This window comes from Chelonia mydas, chromosome 7 (genome assembly GCF_015237465.2).
Source record: "Chelonia mydas isolate rCheMyd1 chromosome 7, rCheMyd1.pri.v2, whole genome shotgun sequence".
Classification (NCBI taxonomy): Eukaryota; Metazoa; Chordata; order Testudines; family Cheloniidae; genus Chelonia; species Chelonia mydas.
The window spans coordinates 82,707,358-82,732,351 of record NC_057853.1 but is presented as its reverse complement, the minus strand read 5'-3'; the positions used below and the strand labels follow the sequence as shown (position 1 = coordinate 82,732,351).

The following is a 24,994-nucleotide window of genomic DNA, read 5'->3' as shown; positions in this document are numbered from 1 at the left end:
CTTTCACCTTTTCATTTAATCTTCATAAAAATTATAAGAAATAGTACCAAAGAAAGGGAGGGGAACTAGAATGCTACTGTCATAGCTGAGTTCTACTTCTCTGGTGAACGTGTCTCAGTAATAGCAGAGTTCTTAGCACTTCTGCTGCGAGTACAGATTGGGCAAAACTCAAGCCCTCTGCCACAGACAATTTATGAAGAAACAGGCACTACTCTTTGCCCCAGAAATGCAAGATCTGGCTGACTAAGAATGCACCCTCTTGTGTGTGTGCATGTATGTTTTTATAACTAGCACAAACCAAACCATTTCTGAAATTTCAAAATGGCATTTTTAAACCATTACATAAAGATATTCCTGGAAGATAACCAGGTGCAAGGTATGTATGTGGGAAAAGGTTTGGAGCAAAAGTTGGAAGGCGGGAGTTTAATGAACAGTCTTCCGCTGGTAGTTGCGTACTTTATTCAAAAGTCCATTGTTACCTTTGAATTGTTTCTCAGAGCAGAATTCAGCCAGCCACAGGCAAATGACCGTAATCAAGCACACCATGAATATAACAGTGGTGGGAAATGGGGTTGGGTGTGGGTCACAGCATAGAAGACCCTGGGCCAAAATCATTGGAAGAACCTGGGATGGATAAGAAAAAAGTTAATTTCCAGGAGTGGTGTTTGGCCTAGAGCAGTGGTTCTCAAACTTCTTTTTTTGCAGACCACTTAAAAATTACTGAGGGTCTCGGTGGACCACTTAATGATTGTTACAAATGTTGCTTGTACCATTAGCTAACTATTGTAAAGCATTTTGGATTAAAGTGCTATATTAAAAAAAACAGAATAATTAACATTTTTTGTGCTACAAATAAAAGTACACAACTCATATTTTAATATCAGTAGTCTGACCTTTCTAATGCAATGGATGTGCCCTCTCTCCCCTGCCGCGGCAGCCTCCGAACTGGGGCTGGGAAGGAGGGGGGTCTCTTCCTCTCTTCCCCCACCACAGCAGCCTCCGAGCTGGGGCTGGGAAAGAGGGGGGGTCTCTTCCACACCGTGGCAGCCCCCAAGCTGGGGCTGGGAAGGAGGAGGGTCTCTTCCTCTCTCCCTCGCCACGGCAGCCCTCGAGCTGGGGCTGGGAAGGAGGGGGGTCTCTCCCCCACTGCGGCAGCCCCCGAGCTGGGGAAAGTTGCCTCTTTCACAGGCCTGCACATCCCAAATTCCCCTCACTCCCTCTTCTCACCCCACTGCCCGCTCCCACCTACCCCATATTCCCCCCAAGGCCACCACCTCACCTTACATGTGTATCTTCTCCAGGGTCCAGGCACCTAATTAATGGAGCCATGCCTGCGTGGCTCCACTAATTAGGTGGGTGGCCCTTGATGCTTTTGTGTGAGGCTGCCCAGGCACGCACCTTAGAGGGAACTATCTGCAGACCACCTGACTGGAGCTCACAGACCACTGGTGGTCCACGGACCACAGTTTGAGAACCTCTGGCCTAGAGCTTACCTTGCTATTCAAAGACTGTAGGCATTAATTCTTGCTTCTTGAATGATATTTTGCCATTTAGGAAAAAAGTATAATTTTGTGAGTGCATCCTCTTCAGGTTCCTCTCGGATTTCTATTCACATGGACATAAGAGGCTTGTGATTCTATAATGCATATACCTACCACTATATAATCTCAGACAAAGACAGACGGACATACACAAGGTAGACGACCAAATTCTGCTGGCCGTTACGTGGATGTGGCTCTACTTGAAATCAGCTCAGTCAGTCACTCCTACCCCTATATGTGCATATACAAACACATTCAAACATGTAAACATGGTCACTCACCATACATGCAGGTAAGCTTCCATTACTTTCCTTCAAGACACCTGCATCCACAAAGCCTGAAATATAGAAGGCAAGCTTTTCCTAATTTCCTGTATGACTAGTACTCTTTGAATAGATCCCCCAGACAAGTGAATGTCATTCATCCATTTGGGAAATGCAAATAGTCTATTGAGAATACTGTTGGTTATAGCCAATATGTACTAATGCACAATGTTTTGTTGCCACTCTTGTAACTTTTTTTTTTTTTTTAGTTTTTGCTTTTCTAGTAAATGTTTATTAGTTTGATTGGTACTATCTATACTGTGGATCTGTCCTTTCATGATGTGCAGGCTGAAAAAAAATACCACTTTTCTACTTGGAGACACACAAAAATGATAGTTTAATAGTCAGAGTTGTGGGGCACCTCTAGTCCTCTCATATGTGTTACTATATTTTCCTATTGTTTTTTTCAAACTGTTGGTGCTTTACAGGCAGACATGCAAGTCAAAACTGATACGCATATAAAAGACACAGGTGTATATATACAGGTTTGAGGTAGGATAGTTGTGATGGGATATACAAACTCACCCTGGCTCAGTCAGGCCTACCCCACTCCATCTGCAATAGGTGCTAGGCTCAGTGGGAAGAGTTAAAAGGGGAGAGCTCAGCTGAGAGCTAGCTGGGAAGAAGAGCAGACCTCTGGTTGTCACTGAGAGAAGCCTGGCTAGGAACCAGAAGTGACTAGAGGCTGTTGCCTTCCTGAGAGGAGGCCAGCATGAGGTGGGACTATTATTTGATTTGCTACCAGTGACTTACCTGGTGGTGCTGAGTAAGACAGCTGCAGGTGGTGCCTTGCCTGAATACAGACCTCTTTGTCTTTTGCACCTGACCAGCAACACAGCAGTGGTTTGCTGGGAACTCAGTCACAGTATTATTATATACAGGTCAGAAAACATGTATTTGGTGCAATAGGTTGATAGAGCTACAAATAGCTAGTGTAGAGTTTTTATACATAGACAGGTACATAGATACCTGCACACTAAGCCACATATAAAAGTTCTGCACCAAACGCCTAAGTATCTAAAAGAGATTGACATCTTTATAGCTCTATTGCAATATAGTATTAACTTGAGGTTGTTCTTGTTCATCTTTTCTTGCATGTTACAAGCAGCCATTGGTTCAGACCCAGAGCTCCTCACACTGGCTTAGGGAGTATCTGAACCATGCTCTGATGTCTTCTATCTCACATACGTATCAGATTTGTTTAGCCTCATTTTAACTGCGGGGTTTTCTCTTGAGTGCTGTAATGTGAGAATTCATTTCCTTGCTGCTGCTGTTACCAGTATGAAAAACTTCCATTGTGGTTGTGCAGATTTGAGGACATATGTTCGAGAATATAACAGCCCTTTAAAAAATCCAGTTGTTTGTCAGATTTTCTGTCAGCTTTTATATACATGTGTCCAAAATGTTTGCAACTGCCGGTAGTCTCAGAAAACATGCATATGGTGACCCACTTGCCCACATCTACAAGAGAGTTTGGGGCTATTTGAGTTCTCTTTGCTGGTGGCTACAAGGATTTAGAAATCTGTGATTAGTTCATTGGAGTTCTCTGGGGAGGAGGTAACATTATGTGCATATTGCAGGGCGTCTGCTCAAGAGCTGTGACCTATGGCTCTTTGAAATTCTCATTGCCATGTTGATGTGCTGCAACATCTATTTAAGCAGGATTCAGAGTTTCATCGAGGTAAACTTGTCTTCTGCAGTTTCCACAGTATGCATCTGATGAAGTGAGCTGTAGCTCACGAAAGCTCATGCTCAAATAAATTGGTTAATCTCTAAGGTGCCACAAGTACTCCTTTTCTTTTTGTCTGAGATATAAAACACTCGCTGTGTTAAGTGTCTGGTGGAGTTGTCTCTTTCTGGTTTACACCAGTGATTTAAAAAAAAAAAAACTTAACTGAATGTTCTTCTAGCTTCCCCCTCTACCTGTGATAAAGCTTGAAAATCCTTCCACAGTTGTCCTGACTTTACTTCTCAACTTTCATGGCCTCAATTGCATCTCCCATTCTTCCAGCCAAAGAATAAGTGATGGGACTCTCTTCAGCTCCTGTTAACAATGCCACCTGTTTGACTGGAGGGGTTGCTGAGAACAATTTAAAATGTTTCTTCTTTCCTTCAACCCACTGGCTGAGCCTGCTGTCTAAATTATGTCAGGGGCTCCTGGGTAGCCCAGGATCAGAAGGGCACATAAGTGACTTTATTTAGCTTCCCCTCCTACCAGGCTGTGAGTTCACCCTTTGCATTTTTCATATTCTGTGTGGAATGCTTTAGCATGAAGATTGCTTTTTCAGGTCATCATATGGTCATAGAATTCCCGTCCCCTCTGTGCTGCAGGTGCATCACCAGAGTCCATTCTAGATGAGCACAGAATTCCAGCTCAGACCTTCTCTCCTCTCAAGAACTGTATCAGAGTCAATTCCAGATTAGCACATAGATACTTTCAGAAAGTGAGTTCAGGGGGACATGACTGGCATGGATGCTGGGCAAATAACTTGTATCATTAATTTATTTGATTAATTTAATCTCTTTCTGTGGGTGAACATGGCAATCATGATGTCATCAAATATTTGCTATACAATTTCTGCAAATAATTCTTGGGCTGTAGGTGGTTTGCAGACTGCTAACTGGGTGTATTTGCTATTCAAAACTTGTAGTTTGAAACATTTGTTAGTTTGATAGGACACATTGATTCTGTGTTCCCTTATTTGAGAAGAGTAACTTTGTTAGAATCAGGTTTATAGCGTGAAAACCCACTTTCATAATTTGCTCTGTGAAGATTCTTCAACTTTTCCTTTAAAATTCACTGTTTCAGTAAATATTCTTTTGCTAGAGCATTCACAGACATTGAACACCAAAGGGAAACAAACCGTCAAAGTGAAAATTTTTTTAAAACCAAGCCCCTGAAGGTATATTTGTGAAAACTGTGTTCAGCATTCACTCAGCTCTGGGGAGGAAATGCTTACTGTACTAGGTGTGACAGATATGGCAATTTCCTTGGGAGAGCTTATAGAATTAAGTTTAAGTATCTTTGGGGTCCGTTGTCTTAAATGAATGGTTTATGTATTGTGGGTTGGGATTGTATGTAACCTTTCGAGGGGAGAGATGGGAGATCTGGAGGCTCAAAGAACTATATTAAACCATGTGCCAGACAACAATGCACACTTGAAACAAAAGTGGCTTTCCTGGGGAATATCCATGGGGCAGTTAATGCAAATTCCTCACCCCCACATTTTTGAAGCTATGCCCTGAGGAGTGGGTCACTGGCTGCTGATCATCTGTTACATGAGGCCAAGACTAAGACCCAAGCTGTATAAAGGAAGAGATTGTGGTAACTTATAATTGTGGGCCATTGCACTATTAATAGCCTTAGATCAGAAAACAAAGCACAGAGGCTGGCCTAGTTAGGCAGTCTGGCTTGCTGGGAATATCACAGTGTAGGCAGCAAACTGCGGAGCTTGGAAAAAACCTCTGGTCAGGAGGGAGAGAGATATGGGTCTTGGCCAAGGAGAGATGAGAGCTGAGGAGCCAGGAGCCTAGGCTGGGTCCCTTAGTGTATCATGGAGGGGGAATACAGGTGCAGCTGCCCTAAACTGAGACCCAAGTGTATGGGGCAGCGCTGCATTTTACACCATGCACCTGGTATGGCAGGCAGCTCTGCGAAGTAAAGTTCTTTTTGTGGGTGGAGTCTGAAGGTAAATCTGGTGAACATGGAAATCTGCTTCATTTTCTTCTCTTCTGAAGGCTGCACAGAAAGGCCCATCTGCATGCAGGAACTGTGAATTTGTTACTGAATTAAGAGACATCGATGTCAGCTGCTCTTAAATCAAGATAAGTGTCTTCCCAAAGGCCTTGCAATTCTTTAAGTAAATTGAACTAGTTAAATTGGTAGAATGTCAGTATGGCGATCAGCCCAAAGGCCGTTTGATATGGACAAAAACTCAACCCAGGATCCTCTCCTCACTTCCACTGACTAAGGGATCCCTCTCCCTGTCTGACACTAATTCACATGCCCTAACATTAAATCCCAACGTGGAGCTCTGAGCCCTTCTGTTTGTTCCAGCTGTGGTGTTAGTTCCTACCAGCAGAGTGTCTCCCACACTGAGAAATAACTGCTTAGCACAAAGCAGCACTGATGGAACATGATCAGGGCACAGGTAAATATAAGATTCCAGCTATTCCACTGTCAGAATAAAAGTGCTGAGTCTTGAGAAAGGTAGGGGTGGAAGTTGGTTGGGGATGGATAATGTATTCCAAACAAGATACAGAGGGTGGGGGTTACTCTCACCACAATCCGTGGACACAAGAATATAGTGTGGCCAGTCTGGAAATGGGGTAGTTGCTTACATAGGGATTGATCCGACAGTCTGATGCTCACAGACTGACCCTTATGCCAGCATAAAGTCCCACTGAAGTCACTGAGGCTCACATTGCGGTAGGAATCTGCTTGTGTGAATCAGATTGCAACATCCGGCACATAGTCCCCATTGAAATTGTTTCAGACATGGAGGGAACTCCAGAAGTGAAGTATGAGGCTAAACCAGAACAAGGGTTGGATTCCAGTGCCCACCAGAACTCTATTCCCTTTCTGCCCCAGAGGCATGTTCTGTACAGTACCTGAAGAAGGGCTACTTTGCGGACAAAGCAATGCAAGTCGAAAGATCTAGGTTTCATTTCCATCTCTGCCACCGACTCAATGAAGCAGGTCACTTAACCCTCCTGTGCTGCCTTTTCTGCATGTGTGCAATGGGGATACCTCCCTCCCTCAAAGGAATGTGTGAAACTTTATTCATTAATGATCATAAGGTATTCTGAGATCTTCAGAGGTAAAGTATTATTATTACTCATGGGTGTGAATACAAACTACGGTGTAACCCTGGCATTGTGCCCTCAGTCCATGTGTTTACAGCTACATTCTGGGCTGTACTGCTCAGCGGGATGGGACAGAAGGCACAGCAGAGTAGGAGGTGGGGATGAAAACTGGAGGTAAGCCATTTTTGTGCCTTCCAGATTCTTCCTGTTTAGAGACCAGCAGTTTAGGCTCCCAACATATATTAGAGCAACTCCAGGGTCTGCTGTAATTTATGGCAGCATCTCCCACAGCTGCTTATGGGTTCTCTATGACACAGAATAGCCACAGTGTATACAGCCATAATGCTAGTGGTGGTTACGGTATTTGGGCTGTATACGCAGCCCTATGCTGATCCTGCACTTAGGAAATTCTCCTTGGGGGCTGTTGCAGCTTCTATACAGCCCTTGTTTACCAGTAGAACAGTGTTCAGAAGCTGGAGCAGTCACATCTAGCCATCGGTCACTTTGTCTGTTGCAGTTGGGACATAGTTTATATAAACAAGAAAGTCTTTCCTTTCAATTCATAGATTTCAAGGCCAGAAGGGACCATTGTCATCATCTAGTTTGAACTCCTGTATAACACATGCCAGAGAACTTTCCCAAAATAACTCCTAAAGCAGATCTTTGAGAAAAACATCCAGTCTTGATTTAAAAATCAGCAGTGACGGAGAATCCGCCTGAGGCATCGAGTTGCTTCTATTAATCCTAAAATTTACCATAACCCCCAACTCCCCTCCCTGTCCCCCAGTTCTGAGTAATGGAAGCTAACAATTATCTGTGCTTTCACACACAGTTCTTTCCCATTTAAAGTGATTGGAGGAGATGGGGTGGGACCGTGGGATAATAGATTGGAGGGATAGCAGGCTGGTGGGGAGTGGAATTAGAGGGCAGGAGTCAGAGACAGACATGAAGTGAAAAGCTACTCTGTAAACTGCTGACCTAGTGTTTGGATCTTATGCTGAACTCTTTGGCAGGCCTCCCACCAGGGTCTGGTTTAAAATAAATTCTTGGTTCCATGACAAAACTATAGTTCCAGTCAAACAGCTTAGCTAAATCAACTGATTTGTTTCCCTTCCCACCCCACCCCATTCCTACAAATATCTATCTTTTTCAGGGATGTGGAGAAAGAGAGGGAACTGTATAGTATTTTTTATAAATAACCTGAGGGGCATGTGATATCTGTTTGATATTAGCTTGCCTGAATGCCACCAATTACATCAAAGGGAGCTGAAAAGGTGGAAACACAGGAATTGAAACAAAGGCCGAGGCAGGACAGCCTCAGGTACACACCTTCAAAGCCTCTAAGAACAACGCGGGCTATTGCTGGCACCTGCAAGTAGCATCTCCCAGTAAAGTTAGCATGACTTGTGTTGCCAAGGCTGAGATCATAAATTTCCTAACCAATTAAAAAGGTTCCTTTGGCAGAAGGGAATGGGGGAAGTGGTCATCAGGCTGGGAGACTGACACACAGGAGAGAAGTAGAAACTGCAGGAGGGGTAGTGAATCTGTCTCCCAGCCAGAGATGTAGTTGGTTGGCCTGAGGGGAACTTACAAAGATGTAAGTAATACCAATGCTTGTAGGCATTCTATTCTGTTTACTCTTTGCTCTATACACTTTGTACCTTTTGAGGAAGGAAGTAATAATGCTTTGTTACAAAGGTGCTGTTTGTGTCCCTGCAAAAGTATGCTGTCCCAGGCTCCCAAATGGAAACTCATACCCATGTCAAAACTGAGTTGGAACTGTGTGGTTGAGGACCCAGGGATCTCAAAGATCCAATCTAAATGGCTGGACTACCTGGTTCTACCCAGAGCAAGGTGCAGGAAGCCAGGCCTGTCACTGGTGGGGTGCACTTAGGGGGACTAAAAGGAGTCTAAGGCATAGTCCTCCCTCTGTCAGTGGTAGGACTAATACACCTAACAAAGTTCTTATCTCACGTTTCTACCTGGGCAGTCCATCCACCCATGCCCAGAGCTGAGGTTCTCCATGAATTCCCTTCCCCCTGATTTTTTGAGCTAAGAGCATGGGTTTGTTAGCTCAGTAAACATTTTTCAGCAGTAAATGATATGAATAAATCCATTTCCTCTCCTCCATCTAGTTCATTATTTAAGGGGAGCAGATGATTAAATCTAGTACAGCTGTTTTTAATTTTCTGTCAGACAGGAAGAATGCAGCCAAGCAGGATCTGTCAAGCCTCGGTGTTTGTATTTATCAGCATCTTGTGGGAAACAGAGAAGCCAGCTGCATGGAAACATCTGTCTTCTCCTGCTTCACTTTCCCTATTTTTGGATAATTTTAGTACTTCTAATTATGGAAGATGGAGCTGGTATGGGGAGCTGTTGCTTTTTGCATTCAGTCACCAGCGTGTATTCACCTAACAGAGCACCTGGACACCACCAGGGAAACAGGGGATGTAAGCAGGCCCTCTTCAGAACAATATTGGTCACTCAGATATTTCTGACATGAGCGACCCCTTTTTCTGCACCCCTCCTCGCTTCCTGTCAGCCCACACTGCCTACAAAGACAGGCTCAAGAGAGAGGGCCAAATTCCCTGATGGTGTAACTCCACTGAAGTCACTAATTACACTAGCAGAGAACTTGGCCTGTTGGGTTGCTCACAGAAGAGAGGAAAAGGGGTGGGCCCCTGGAGCAGAGAGAAAGATAAAGTGCTTCCTTGCCTCCAGGTGGTACTATGCTCAACTGCGTGAAAACGGGAGCTGTTAGTTCTCTGGGAGCTTTCTGAATTTAAGAGACAGTCTTGGGTCAAAAACACAAAGATCTCATTGCTTTGTATTTATTAACTAATTTCTCCCTCTGTGCCTGCTAGCGTGCCTATCCTTTTGCTTTTGATATCAGAAGACCAATGAGCTGTCTTCCTTGGTAGCAGTGTTGGGAAACAGTTTGTCATTGACTGGATCAGGCTGCCCACCCATTCCACAATTTCCTAGAAGGTCCAGTGTGACCAGAAAGATTCTGGAACCTTGTAGGATACCCTCTAGTGTTTAAAGGAGATCCAGATAAGAGGGTCTTGAAGTTGTATGATGATGCAGTATTGAATCATCCTGTGGAGATGGGATACACTATGGCAAAGAGAAGGGGGGCACGGATGTTTCTGAAAGGAATTTCTGCCCCCAAGCAGGCTTCTAGCCTGCCAAGCAAAAGGAAGTGTGTATGTGCAATGGGGCTGTGTATGTTAGGGAGAGGAGTGGGGGTGCTCCCCACCCCCTTCTCTATAAATGCTGTCATTTAGACTTGAGTGAAGTTGAAAATCTGGATTGATTATAAAAATGGTGGGTTCATGACTGTTCCCTGGGGAAAATGTATAATAATCAGTCTCATTTCCAGCATTTGAGATAATTTTCAGATGGTTCAGAAGCAGGAAAATAAAAGCAGTAGTATTTAATGTGCTAGAGGGAAGTTATGTTCTACTGAAATATCAACATATGTACATCAAAACCAGAGCAGGCTCCTGTTGTAGAGCAACCCCACCAGGAGCAACCCCCTGCAACAAGCCAGAGCATGACCGGCACAACATGTGAGCCCTGCCTCAGTTTCCCCTCTCCTGTAACCCTATAACTGCACTTCAGGTCTTCTCTCTCAGCATCCCTCCCTGGGGCTCACTTATTATAGAACTTGCAAAAAATAGTCCATAACAAAAGTCCCAGAATAAAATCCATTCAACACACACCCCATGTAAATAGTCATTAAGATCACCCAACGTCTCATCCCATGGCACCCCACATCCCAGACCCTTTGACTATTCCTGGACTCTGTCAGTGCCCTCCTGTCCCTGGACAACCACCTCAGCTCCTCCAACTGGAGTTCAACCTGCACTCTGCACCAGGAACCTCTACCACCTCTCTGCTGGGACATTGTTTGCTGTGAAGCATCCCTCGCTCCCCTGGCCCTCTCACAGTTTCTCTGGATCCTGCTCTCTGGCCCTGGAGAAGTCAGCAGGTAAGCTCTGCCACTGCTCTCCTGCTTTCAGCTCTCTCCGGGCCCTGGCTCCAGTTCTCTGGCTTAGAGCCAGCGGGAAACCCCTCTGCTGCTTCTTGACCTTCAGTTCTACAGCCTTGTCTCTCTGGCTTGGGGACACCAACCAGCAAATCCCTCTGGAAGCTCTCCTACCTCCAGCCTTCTCCCAGGAACCACAAACAACCTCCTGCCTCTGGTGGCTCTCACCTTCTGCCCTTCTCTTTGACCGATCCAGACCTAAACTCACCTAGTCTCTCCTTCCATAGGGCCCCAGGTACCTTCTTTTAAGCCCAATTCATTGACCAAATTGCAGTGTACTGAGAAGGCATGGGTCCACTGGCCCTGCTCCCTCTTCAACAGCCAGTGTCCCCCTGAGATATTACCCCACCTCTATGCAAAGCAATATTGGGGCTGCTGTCCTCATTTATCTAAACCAGGCTCTCTCAAGCTCCCTTCTTCCTACCCACCCACGTCCCCCGATATCAATATCTCACTTTAATAGGTATTTTATTGCAGTAATTTGACACTAGATAAGAAGGATGTTTTTACTTGTGCTTCAAAGTTTTCTTTGTCCATCCTCTTTCCTCTGTCTGCCTCTCGCTTTTGCCCTCCTTCTGTTCTCTTCTGTTTTCTGTCATCCTCATTCATTCCCATCTGGCTCAGCATTCTCCCCTTTACCTCGCCAGAGAGTAGCAGGCAATAAATGTGGAGATGTTTAATGTGTAACTTTTAAGCAGGATCAGAGTTGGATTCATTGGAACTACTTTGTTTTAAATTGTTTCCATACTGAACCACTCTTTGTAAAGCCCAGTATAAGGAGGAACTAATTACAAGTTTGGGTTTCATACTAATGAGTCTGATATACAGAAAAATAATTTGCATGCAAAATAATTCAAGAAGTTATAAATAGGAAGGTTTGGGATGATACAATCAGGTTACATTGCCCACCGTTACTCATTCTGTAGATCTGTAATACTCAGACTTGGGCTCAGGAGTTGCAAGTGGCTCTTTAATATGTCTCCTGTGGCTCATTGCACCACGTGATATTAAAACACCATGTGATTTAATTATTAACCAATCAGAGTGAATACTTCGTCAGAATAACCAAGAGAAAAAAATAGTAAATGAAACAATGAATTCACATTACTGCAACTCTTTTGGGTAATGTTGATCACTAATTTGGCTCCTGAACCCCTGAGGTCTGAGCATCACTGTCCTAGATGCTTTCTCTGATGTACTACTGGGATTATGATCCTGCCTGGGCTTATGAAAAGCACATTCTACTTTTTTTTACATATAATCCTGTGCCCTGCGCAGCAGTCTGTCTGCAAACAGTCAATTTCAGGATCAGGGCCCTGAATAATCTATACTGCATGCCACCGTGAGCAAACAACCAGTTCTGTGTTTGCCACTTGAATAGCCTTAATAAAATGTCCAGAAGACTGTAATTAATTCTGTCTCTGTTATTACAGCCATAACTGGCCCCTAAAATTAATCTGCCTTTTGAGAATAGCCTTCAGACAGAAGGGAACAAATCTTACAATAGGTCAAAGAGGAGAAGCACCAGCCTGTTCCATTCAGAGCAACGATGAAAACTGTCATGACTTTGGAAAAGTGAGGTGCTATCTCTATCTAGGTGGCTCCCAATGACTTGTCAGCCTGGGGATTGTAATGCCTCCATGCCATTTACCCAACTGAACCTCTTAGGAACTGGTAGCTGATATTGGAGTCTCCAAATGGATCTTGCTGCTTATAACATTTTGACATCATTTGCTTCTTATAACTTTTCCTTACATGCATGTAACCTACAGGTGGTAATTTATAACCTTTGCACATCTTTATTGAACAACATGTGTTGTATTTTGTGGAGATTCACTAGTTACAGGTGGGCAGTCTGGACTTCTGGTTTTGGTGGGACAGTATAGGTTTTTGGATGGGATTGTCCTGGAAGGCATGAAGAGCATCCCAAAATATCATCATTGACACTGATACTAATCTCAACATGTTATTGCCATTGATGGTTATGCCGTAACACGGTGATGCAACACACACATGTCGTGATGCCACTTTGTCTTGGAAGAGAGCCTTTACTTTATTCACTCTGTACTCTTATAAAAGATGTTTTTTTCTGCTCACTCAGGGTAAGCACTACCTTCACTGAGTTACTGTATAATGTTATGGATGTTGCCCCCGTCCACCATCCTTTCCCTTTCATACTACCTTGTTACTCTCTTCCGTGTATTATTTGTATTGGCAGATATCTCATGTACTTCAGGCTGCTCTTGAGATAATTAATAAGGCTGCACAGAGGCATGCAGGATCCCTTTCTAGCTACGCAAGCTGGGCTGTGCAAAATCCCTTTCTCCCAGGGATGTGGTGAGCTAGCATTCTTAGGGCTAACTGACAATTTCTTCCACACTTCCTTCTTTGTGCCTTGGAAAGGCAGAGATGCTAAACCACAGTGTCTATAAAAAGATTCTCATCAGAACAAATAATAAAATAGGGTCACTTTTGAAAAGGAATTGCCTTTAATTTTGTAAGTGAACAAAAATGGTGGGGTTAGGTTGAGAAGTGTATCCATGTTAGGTTGAGATGTGTATCCAACAGTATCTCCCCTGACCTAGTTCCAGGTGCCGGGCAAATGCTGGACTGGAACTGGCTGTAGCGTGGAGGAACAACCAAAGCTGCCAGTCTGAAGTAGTTGGAACTTGTAAAGTCACTGAGAGCTTTGTCAGCTGGCAATGCCAACCTGTCAGTCAGGAGGCAAATATTTAGTGGAAGGAACTGGTGTGAGAAGTGTGAGATGCTCCACACCACCCATCCTCACAGACACAGCCTACAGTAGGCAGGAAAATCTCACTTCAGTCAGAAACTTGTGGAAAGTTCTCGGTAGCTGTGGCAGATGACAAGGAGCCTTCTGGACTGCAGATAACTAGCCACAGGGTGCATCCTTTCCCCTGGCAAGTTGAGAGATTCACACCAGGGGAGCCTTATTCATTAACAATGTTCAACCATTCTGCAGTGAGTGACATCCATGAAAAGATTAATTTGGAAAAGATAGCTTTCAGAAGCTGTTGGAAATGGTGGTGTGCCTCCAGGATCAGCCATTCAGACTTTGAAGCTTGTTTCATTACCTGAATGTGTGATCACTTATTAGACTGCTGCCTAGTTTTAGGATGGGATTCTGGAGAAGCTCAAATAACTTTCTTTTCTCTGTATGTAGTGCAACTAAACTCTTTTTCATCTCTACTGTTACATTTCTAACTCCTCTCTGGATTCCTAATGGCTGTGATTGCTTCAAATGCAGCACATTTCATGAACTTCTGAAATGATTTTTCAGACTCTTTCACTGTGTCTTGAGGATCATTAAAGATATTGCTCTTTAAAAGTAAGGTTTGCTATCCTCACCATCCTGCTTCTAATCCAGTTATCCTGCAAAGAAATACAAATGCTGAATTTTTTATGTTGCGTTAATTAATATTCTCTTGTACCAACATGCTTTGATGTCATTAACATGAGAGTTTGGCTGCATAGCTGATTAAGGAAGAGAAGGGGGTGGAGAGGGGAAAAATTCTTTAAAATCCAAACCAAAATACCTGTGAGAACTAAGGAACCAGAAAATTACACAAAGTAAATTGTTTTGCTTAACTGCACTCTCTCTTTCCCTGCTCCATATTCTCCACTGAGATGGAATTGTTACAGTCTTCTAAATGATGCCCTGGCCTAATGACACCCATTTAGGGATTCCTCAAGCTGTCAGTCTGTCTCTCCATTGTACATGATGGAGTCTGCATCTCGGCTGCTTTTCAGTTTCTCTCCTGCTCACTCTTCTATCAATCTGAGAAAATAATGGGCCAGATTGTGGTATTCTTACTAATGTGAGTAGTTCTTTTAACTTCAATAAGACCACTTAACTGAGTCAGTGCTCACCGGAAGACGAAGGGCTGCATAACCTGGCCCATAAGATTCCTGCGTGGACCTGAGAGGTTATAACCATGGCATTGTAGCAATATTATATGAGCAGTAAAATTAGTTTTTATCATTGAAATGTATAACTCAACTGTTCTATCAGCCTCATCCTACAGCCAAAACATTTCTGTACTTGGACTGAGTAACAGCTGTCAGTTGGGCTCCTGGCAATGGCATATGGCTGCGACCACAGACAATACAAGACCACTGTGTATTTCTATATGTGTAGAGCCACAGCAGCTAATGAGATCACAATGGTCAGATGAAAAACAAGCACAGTGTCACACTTAAAGACAAGTTTAGCCTGTGCTTCATGCCACTTCAATTGTCTCACACGGGGATGGGGTAGTCTAACCATCAATATTTATCACAAATCTTCAGCTTAGCCTGCTGGCTGAAGGTCTAGCCTTGCCACCTCATAATTATCTACAAAACCTGGACTGGGAAGAGAGCAAAGGAGTTGGCCCACTGAATTATTCTCAGGCAGTAGTGAAGATATTACAAAAAGTATCTAATTTCAGTGCAGGTCAAATACTCCTCAACAAATATGTGATTTAATGAATCTTGCTAGTTTTCATCAAATTTATTCCATGAAAATTGTTTTTTGCACCATTTGACCAACTTGTGAAGCTGACCAAATGCTACTCATCCAGCATGTTACTTGAGGAGTAGTAGCAACATCCGTTAATAACTTATATGATATAGATATTAATATATTTACACACATTTTATTTTGGTTTGTTTAAATGCAGAATAGGATAGTTCTTCATGGATGGGTCTGTGATGTACAGTTATTTGTATAGTGCCATCAATGAGCAAGGTGCTATACAGACAAGGGCTCTGCTTCAAAAGAACTTACACACTAAAAGTCTAATTCAAATCTCCTCTGTCTTTCACACAATGTCAATAGAATTTTAAAAAGAGCTGTCTACTTGTTAGGGTTGGCAGGTATTCAGGGACACAGCCTTATCTTCAACTTTTCCAAATACACATTTAGGGAAAATTGACACTGGAAAAAATGCAATAGGGAGGAGGGCAAAGGAGGGATTGATGTGGAGAAAACAAGGAATTAAATGTGGCAGCTAGCTCTGCATTCCCCAGTGCAGTACATCACAATCCACTCATGTCTAATGCACCTTGCCACACATGGGATTGTACATGAGCTCGGCAGTGTTGATCAGAAGAGACAATAACTTTTAAAAACATTGAATGAGGGAGTTTCCTAAGTGTGAAGTGGTGGAAGTTACGGGTAGAAAGGGGTAGACTGCCAGTTCTTTCTTTAATAGCTGGACAAAAGCAGGTGCTAGCTTCTTGAGTTCTAAGTAACGGCCCCATGAGACCTAGTGGGCAATGAGGTCTGGGATATGCAGATCCCTGAAGGCTTTATGTGAAAATGATTAATAAAACCATTGTGTCTAGCTCATCCTGGATGTAGCTTCATGGAGTTCAGTGGAATTATCCCAGGGATGAATTTGGCCCACTATGTTGAGGCATTGGGATTCAATTCGGGGAGGACAGGAAAGGGGTGATGTGACTAAAGGAGGAGCCAGGAGTTTGGCCGATGTGTTTTGGATCCACAAAAGGGAACATGGACCATTTTCAGGAAGCAGGGCAGAATCATGAGTGTGACAGTGATGGAGCCTCTTCCTCATGCTGGTGAGGATAGCATCTTAATCCCAGCAATTTTTCCTAGGTGATGAGAAGTCAATGGACTGGTGGCTGAATATGTTGATATATGCTCAGGATCCAGACTTGCACCATGATCCTTGCACACTAACGTGCAGAATAAAAGGGCATTTCCATGGGAAATGCTGGGCCTGATTCTGCACTCTTTATTAGGACAACGCTCCAAATGAAGTCAACAGGAGTTTTTCCTGTGAACTGTGGTGTCAGCCCTCTGTGATTTAACACATGGCCATATCCTACTCCAACATGGTGCAACATGGTAGGTCTGAGCAGTACAGAGCCAGATCATTAGAACAGTGATGACACGGTAAATACATAGTGGCTCTGTAGGCTCTTGTGGTAATGTAGGTTAAGTTTAGCATTACCTGGTGTTAACAGAGGAACTAGTTTCATGACAGCATAAAACAGCTGACCCATGAAACTCTGTTTATTTTCTCCATATGTGCCTGCTCACCTCTGGATATCAGATTACTTCAGTACTCAAAAATCTCTATGAAGCGAGGGGAATTCAGAGAATCACTAGGCTATCGTATTAGTCCACATCATTTGCCACACACGAGGTGAAAAAACAGGTGTAAAATATTGCAGATGTGCTCCATGTTTAATCAATTGCATTGTAAAAGCAATGTAGAGCCTAATCCAAAATGCACTCAGGTGAGTGGAAAGACTCCCTTTAAATTCCAATGGGCTTTGATCAGGTTCATGCAACTACATAAACATTGCAAAATTGGCCAGTTTGTATAAAACCATGTTATGACACAATGTTTTTTAGACTAGAAAAAGTTCAAGCATATTCTGTTATGTATAGAATTTCAGACATTCTAAAATTAGGACAATTTTGTGAGAGTTAAGCGCCAGATTTTTCAAGTTCTCAGCTAAGAACTAGCCTGGATTTTCTAAGGAGTTTAGCATGTTGCATTGAATGAGGCTTCTCATGAGTGGAAAGGGAAGCATGTGCTTAAGTGGTTGCAAAATCAGTTATAAGGCTCTCCTTTTTTATCTGTCCATGTTTTTATCTGTCCGTGTTTTTCTGCAATGAGAGCTTTTGTATATCATTCTAATTCTATTTTTTAAAATTAAAGTTAAAATTAATGAATTTTTAGTTTAAGAACATAAGAACAGCCGTACTGGGTCAGACCAAAGGTTCATCTAGCCCAGTATCCTGTCTTCGGACAGTGGTCAATGCCAGGTGCCCCAGAGGGAATGAACAGAACAGGGAATCATCAAGTGATCCATCCCCTGTCACCTATTCCTAGCTAATAGCCATTCATGGACCTATCCTCCATGAATTTATCTAGTTCTTTTTTGAACCCTGTTATAGTCTTGGCCTTCACAACATCCTCTGGCAAGGAGTTCCACAGATTGACTGTGCATTGTGTGAAAAAATACGTCCTTTTGTTTGTTTTTAAACCTGCTGCCTATTAATTTCATTTGGTGACCCCTAGTTCTTGTGTTATGAGAAGTAGTAAATAACATTTCCTTATTTATGTTCTCCACACCAGTCATGATTTTATAGACCTCTATCATATTCCCCCCTTAATTGTCTCTTTTCCAAGCTGAAAAGTACCAGTCTTATTAATATCTCCACATGTGGCAGCTGTTCCATACCCCTAATAATTTTTGTTGCCCTTTTCTGAACCTTTTCCAATTCCAATATACCTCTTTTTGAGATGGGGCGACCACATCTGCACATAGTAGTCAAGATGTGGGCGTACCATGGATTTATATAGAGGCAATATGATATTTTCTGTCTTTATTATCTATCCCTTTCTTAATGATTCCCAACATTCTGTTCGCTTTTTTGACTGTCGCTGTACGTTGAGCGGATGTTTTCAGAGAATTATCCACAATGACTCCAAGATCTCTTTCTTGAGTGGTAACAGCTAATTTACACCATCATTTTGTATGTATAGTTGGGATTATGTTTTCCAATGTGCATTATTTTGCATTTATCAACATTGAATTTCATCTGCCATTTTGTTGACAAGTCACCCAGGTTTGTGAGATCCTTTTGTAGCTCTTCGCAGTCTGCTTGGGACTTATCTATCTTGAGTAGTTTTGTATCATCTGCAAATTTTGCCACCTCATTGTTTACCTCTTTCTCCAGATCATTTATAAATATGTTGAATAGGACTGGTCCCCATACAGACCCCTGGTGGACACCACTATTTACCTCACTTCATTCTGAAAACTGACCATTTATTACTACTTTTTGTTTCCTATCTTTTAACTTGTTACCAGTCTGAGAGGACCTTCTCTCTTATCCTATGACAGCTTACTTTGCTTAAGAGCCTTTGGTGAGGGACCTTGTCAAAGACTTTCTGAAAATCTAAGTACACTATATCCACTGGAATACACAGCCAAAATCAATTTCTATCTTTCTGACCCTAAAAATGGAATTAGTATAGTGTACAGCCTAATTAATAAGTACTGATTTTTCTCTTTGGAGTGTCTTTAGGTGTATGTATTATATAGCGGGTGTCTACTAAACTCCCATTATCATTAAGGGTGTGTCAGGACTTGCTCATAAAGGTCTGAACAAAAATTTAAGCATAAGTTTTTTCCATGCTTTTTGCACCAGGTTGTTTTGCATGTGGAGAGTTTGAACACAGAAAACTACAGAAACAGACAAAGAAGTTAAAGGGAAGGGAGAAACCTGTGCTGACCTTTACACAGGTGTGGAGACTGTGGGACACTATACAGATGTAAGGAGCCTAGTGGATAGTGCCCCTTTGCAAGATAAGGGCCTGTTGGATTCAGGGAGAGATTAAAGTAACAATAACAAATAGGAAGAGGCTAAAGCAGTCCTGTGAATTAAGTTTGAAAATACAAGATTTTTTTAAATTTTGGGACTAAAGCAGATAACCTGGGAGGAGAGGCGAGCTGTGGGAAAGTAGTGAGTGTGAAGAAAAGATTTGAAGGCAGGGTGAGGATGGCTTGTGATCAGGAAGAGGGAGGTCTCACAGGCACATAGGGCAGCACGAAGACACAAGTGGGAGGAGACATGGCAGAGTGGGGGTCATGAGGTGGGAAGCAAGGATGCCCCAGGGCTCAGTTGTAGGCCTAGGCAATTGTGCAGCATCTTGAAAATGATGCTATTTATGGTGATGTCCCTCAGTGTGGGAAAGAATCAGGATCTGATTGTAACAAATAAGAAGATTCTTTATCGAGACCACTGGACACAGACAAGACCCTATAGTTCTCTTTGGCTTTCTAAGATTCTAGACTAAATAAATATAGCCTGTAATATCACCACACAGAGTCGCCATAAATCCCGGCCTGGTCTGTTCAGACTTGATGCAGAAAGGCCAACGAAGGTACAAACGAAAGGAGACAAAATGGCCATAAGAGTGGGTTGAAAAATAATCATTTTAACTGCAGCACATAGGAAGTATTGAAGAGGTCAGTGTTGGGGAGAGATTGTATTTTCTTCTTTTAGATGTAATCATGATATAAAATCATACTTAAGCATTGCTGTGTATGATCCTTCAAATGATTGTAGCTTAAAAATGGGACAGAGAGAGAGAATTAAAGGGACTTGATATGGGGTGCGGTATACTAGGCACCAAAAAAGGGATATCCCTTAAAGGGACTGTCGCAGGGTGACGACTCACTGGTGCAGTGCCTCCTGTCGGTCGTTCTGAGAACTAGCTCCTCCGGCCAGGACTGCCCTCTGCAGGCTGATGTCTCACCTGCCACTGGCCCCCCATGTCCCTCCAGGACCCCAATGCCCTTTGCCCAGGGGTTCTGCCTACCGCAGTACCCCCTTGCTCTGGGTCTCCCCTCCGAGTGGAACCCCAACCCTCTACCCCCAACCTTGCCTCAGTGGCCCCTGCCATTCACCATCTAGCCCCCGCTCCCTGGGGCAGACTGCAATCTATGAACTCATCATTGGCAAGGAGGGTTGGACCAGCTGCCTCTGCCTATCTCTGGGCTGCCTCATTACCTTTCTATAGGCCTTTCACTAGGCCTGCAGCCTGGGGCTTTGCTAGGCTGGAGCTCCTCAGCTCCCTCTACCCTTCCCCAGCACTGCTCCACTTCAGGTACCCTGCTGTACCTTTTGTGTGTCCTTAACTAGGCCTTCAGGTTTGCTTGGCTGGAGTTCCCCAGCTCCCTCTGCCCTTCCCTAGCACTGCTCCACCCTAGGTACCCTTCTTAGTTTCCCAGGCAGCCAGGTCCTTCTCCCTCTAGGAAGCTAGAGAGAGTGTCTGTCTTTGCTTCTGACCCACAGCCCTCTTATAAGGGCCAGCTGGACCCTGATTAAGCTGGCCACAGCTGTGGCTGTTTTCCCAATCAGCCTGCTTTTCCTCACTGCAGCCCTCTCCAGGGCTGCTTTATCTCCTTCTGGCTTGAGCCGGGTTACCACCCCGCTACAGAGACATTCACACTAAGAACTGTGGACTTTATGGACTTTCATTGGCTTTTTTCATGTTTTGCTTGTTAACGATAGAGGTTTGGAGCTTTTTGTTGGAGATGCTAATCTTTGCTGTGTTTTTAAATATACTTTAAAAGGTGTATTCTGTATTTTGTATACTGGGAGACAGTGTGGCCTAGTGGATAGGGCACTGGACTGGGACTCAGGAGCCCTGGCATCTATTCTTGGCTTTGCAAGTGGCTTGGGAAAATCACTTAACCTCTTCGTGACTCATTTTCCCAGTCTGTAAAAAAAGATACTTCTTTGTAAAGCACTCTGAGATTACTGATGAAGAAACATAAGACCTAGTGTTGTTAAAAATAATGATTATTCTTAGATCTATATGTCATGTAAGGAAATACATAATGGGCCACCTTTTCAAAACATCTCAGAGCATTGACTGCTGGGCAATTTTGAAAATCTGTCTGGAAGTGCAATAGTGGGAGTTGAGCACTTCGTAATCTGGCCCGTTTTAGTGCCTAAATGGAAGTTGAGCTCTTTTGAAAATCTGGCCCCATTTGTAGGTGTCGAGCACCTAAAAATCTGATCCTATATGAAATATACAGAAAATATATAGGTTTTTATTTTATATATGGGTCCTTCTGCTTTTAGAAAGGCAGGCATGTTCAGTCTCAAGTCTCCAGAGTGCGTTGCTGCTCCGAGAGCTTGCAGAATGGAAAGGAAATCAAAAGCTGTTTCAATTATTTAAAAGAAAATATTTATGATTATAACTGACCTCATCAATCTTTCTCTGCTCTGGCAACCTTAGCAAAGCTGGAGAAGTAAAGCTGGTATCCTGCAAGAGTGAAAGGTACTGTAATTCAAGGAAACCTGAAAGGAGCCCAACCTGAAAAGAATAATTTACCCTTGCTATGGCTCAGAGGAAGTGGATGGGTAATTCACTTAACTTTTTCATCCCTGGAGAGCTGCAGCCTAGCTAAAATAGAACCCTCACAACACAGGGCTGTCTCTACTGGCTAGTGCAGGGGAATGTGAATCAGGATTCAGAGGTTCTGCTCCTGTTTCCACCAATAATTCAAAAAGTGCCTAATTCAAAATCCTCAGACGTTAATGAGCATCTTTCCACTGAATTCAGTCGGCACTAGATCAGGTCCAGAGCCCCTCTGTGCCTCACTTTACCCATCTGTAAAGTGGGTAATATACAATTTCTATTCCTCACAGGCAATTGAGAGGCTCAGTTAATTAGTGTGTGTAAAGTGCTTTGAGACCCTCAGCTGAAACTCAAGACAATCTTTCAGCTAGTGTGAAGTTTTCCTCCTGGTTTGAAATCCCTCCACACCCTCATCCACCTGGTCCCAGTTCTAAACAGGAGCTATTACTTTAATTACACTTCATGCAAAGCAGACTCCAGGCTGGACCAAAGCTTAATGCACCAAGCCACCTGTTTCCAGCATCTACAGATCAATCTCTTCAGAAAAGAACCCTTAATTCTTTCATATGAATATTTTATGTATTGTGTATTATAAATTAGCAAAATAGAAGAGACATCAAGCCTCTGGTTACAACAGTGATCCATGTACATATGAGTCTGCTACTAAATGATTTAGCAGACTCTTGCCCACTCACTCCTCCTCCTCCTCTGTGTAATGTGAGGGCCCTAGTACTAGTCAACTCTTCCTTGTTTGTTAATTACTATATGAATGTTTGTGCCTTAAGTTCTAATTTTTATCTCTAGATGGCAGCAAGTGTTAAAGCTGTTAGAAAGAGTACAGAAACCCTGGCAGAGAGCATAAAGCTTACTCACACAGTAGTATAAAGCTGACAGTCTAAAAGGCTGATGGAGCTGCAAAATGTGTGGAGAGCTATGTTCATAGCATGAATCACATCTTAATAGCAAGATCATCTTATAGACACTTCCATTTCCATTCACAACCATTCAGATCTCTTCCCTTCTCATTTGTGATCACATAACATCCCTGTGTCAACTTCAGCAACTGCTTGTAGAAAAAGTATATTAAGAAAGCATTGATTGTATTCTTAGTCGTCTTAATCTACTTTAGCAGTTGGAAACTAGGAAAGTCAACACCATGTGACACACCCCTCTTTCCATGGTCCCCCAACAAATGTTCCGTGGAGTACAGTTTGAGAACTTCTGTAGTATAACAACAAGGATTGGGAGTTGGATTTATTCAGTGCTATGAAATTCTACTCAGAAATGTCTTTCACAATTCATAACATGCTTTAAAGTTACACCTAGGCATGGGGAGGGGTGTGGGTAACCAGGGTGAAGGTGCTCTGTGACTTGCGCTGTTGATATTGTTTCTGAAGATTCCCATAAAAGCACAGACACAAGGTGAGATTTTTACAGTAGTTCAGAGGATTTAATTTTGATAAAATCTGTGGCTAAATTCCCTGCACTGCTTTGAGAATCTCAACCATCATAAACAATGCCAATGCTGAGACCTCATTAGAGCGGATTAACTTGAAAATGACATAGTATAAGGGATGGGCACACTCATTTTGTTTAATTTTGAACCCACTTGAGCAATACGGGTCAAAAATACTACTCAGATATGAGCTTTTAGGAAATTGTTCCAAATTGAGAGAGACTGTGAAACAAGAAAGAAATGGGATCCAAGAGAAATTCTAATAGATAAAATTGACCAAGTGGGCCAGATTCATAGATCCACTGTGGCAGCACAAAGCAGCTAGAGTCTGGGTGTAAATGGACAGCTGAGAATTCTCAGGTCAAGGCATAGGAGCCATTTCCTGCCTCAGCCCATCCCTGCACCTTGGCAGAGGGAATGTGCCGGGGAAGAGAGTGGGAAGTGTGTAGGGCAGAGCTCTTTTCCACTGTGCTGACCCTCGATTTGTGCATGGTCCTTTAGGGACTATACACCAATGGTGTAAGTTACAGAAGCCGGTAGGCTGCTCTCACTCACGTTGGGGGATGGAGTGGCACAGAATGAGCCCTAGAACTGGGGAGCTGTAACTGACTCCTTGACATCTGCCTCTCCCTCCCCCTGTTGAGTTGAGTGTGGCTGCAAGGGAGAACCAAGACAGTATATACAGTGTGTACAGGGTACCTTCTTGTGGCAGCCCTGATTTTGAGCAGTTCTCTGTCCTACAGCACAGGCTTCCCTCTCGCTAGTCAAACTTTTAATTCATTTTTTAAAATTGATTCAGATTGGTGAAAACCCCCATGGTTCTAAATGACAGGAAAAGTGTTTGTAAACTCAAACTGACTTCGCAGTCCCAGAAATAATTTGTTCGGTTCAATGCTTCAACTCCGGAAGGAAGGCCAGTGGTGAGTAATATCACTATCTTCAGCACATGGAATGTGCAGGGAATAAATGTTTTTTTCTCTGGAAACACCAAAACTGACTTTAAAAAATATCAGCGATATCACAGTGAATTCCACTTTGGAATGCTAGGGAATCATGGGCTCATTTCCATGTGTACATATAATTTGTAAGTCAGATTGCTCTTTCTTACCCACTGGCAGGGCACTGCAGATAAAAGCCAAATTGCAGCTGCAAACTGAGGCGCTAACTAGACTCGAGCGTTGGGTGTATATATATAAAGCCCTGGCAGAAACCCAGAGACTGTTGGTGTAGGGGGGAAATATAATAAGATACAAACGCACCAGCCCCTCACATTTGGGATGTCCCAATGCTCTGAAGCAGCACGGAGTTCTGGCTATTAGTTCAAGTAGCCCTTTCGCCAGCAGGTGTCCTCTGACCCATCTCTCCCTGTGAGAGCCACCATGAACAATCCTGTAAATGATTACCCACTGTTCCCAGATAAACTGTTATGGGAGTTTCAATATTTGCGCACAACAGGGGTGAGTGAACAAGCAAAGTGGCAGCCTTAACTCTGGATTTCTTGATTTCTTTTCCTCTGAGTTTTCAGGCAAACATAGAAGTTATTTGTATTTTCTTGTATTTACCATGTAATCTATAAGCCTGCATAGGACAAGATGGTACTTCTGCTTCTCCAGACCCTTGCTAACTAAGATTTCCTTTTGGCCTGATAAATATCACAGCCTTTGTGTCTCAGGAGCCAGTTCTTTAAATCAGCAACACGGTGATGTAAGTGGGGAAACCCTTCTCAGTTTTCATGAGACCATCCCTGTGCCCTCACATATAGTGAGATTATCAATACAGGGCACAGACAATGCTTCTGTGATGTAATTTCTTAGAAGTATATTTAATAAATCCTGCACCAGAGGACAACATAAGCTCCAATAACAAACCATCATTGGGTACTTAAAGCTGTTTTA

General features: G+C 43.1%; 1 long non-coding RNA gene across 1 annotated transcript in view; it reads left to right on the top strand.

Annotated features, from left to right (window-relative positions):
* The first annotated feature begins 8,151 nt into the window (after positions 1 to 8,151).
* The window catches only part of LOC122466496, a 72,959-nt gene continuing 56,116 nt past the window's right edge, over positions 8,152 to 24,994 (top strand). Inside the window, exon 1 of the long non-coding RNA XR_006292071.1 lies at positions 8,152 to 8,267. This is a non-coding gene — a long non-coding RNA (uncharacterized LOC122466496). The remainder of the gene's footprint in view (positions 8,268 to 24,994) is intronic.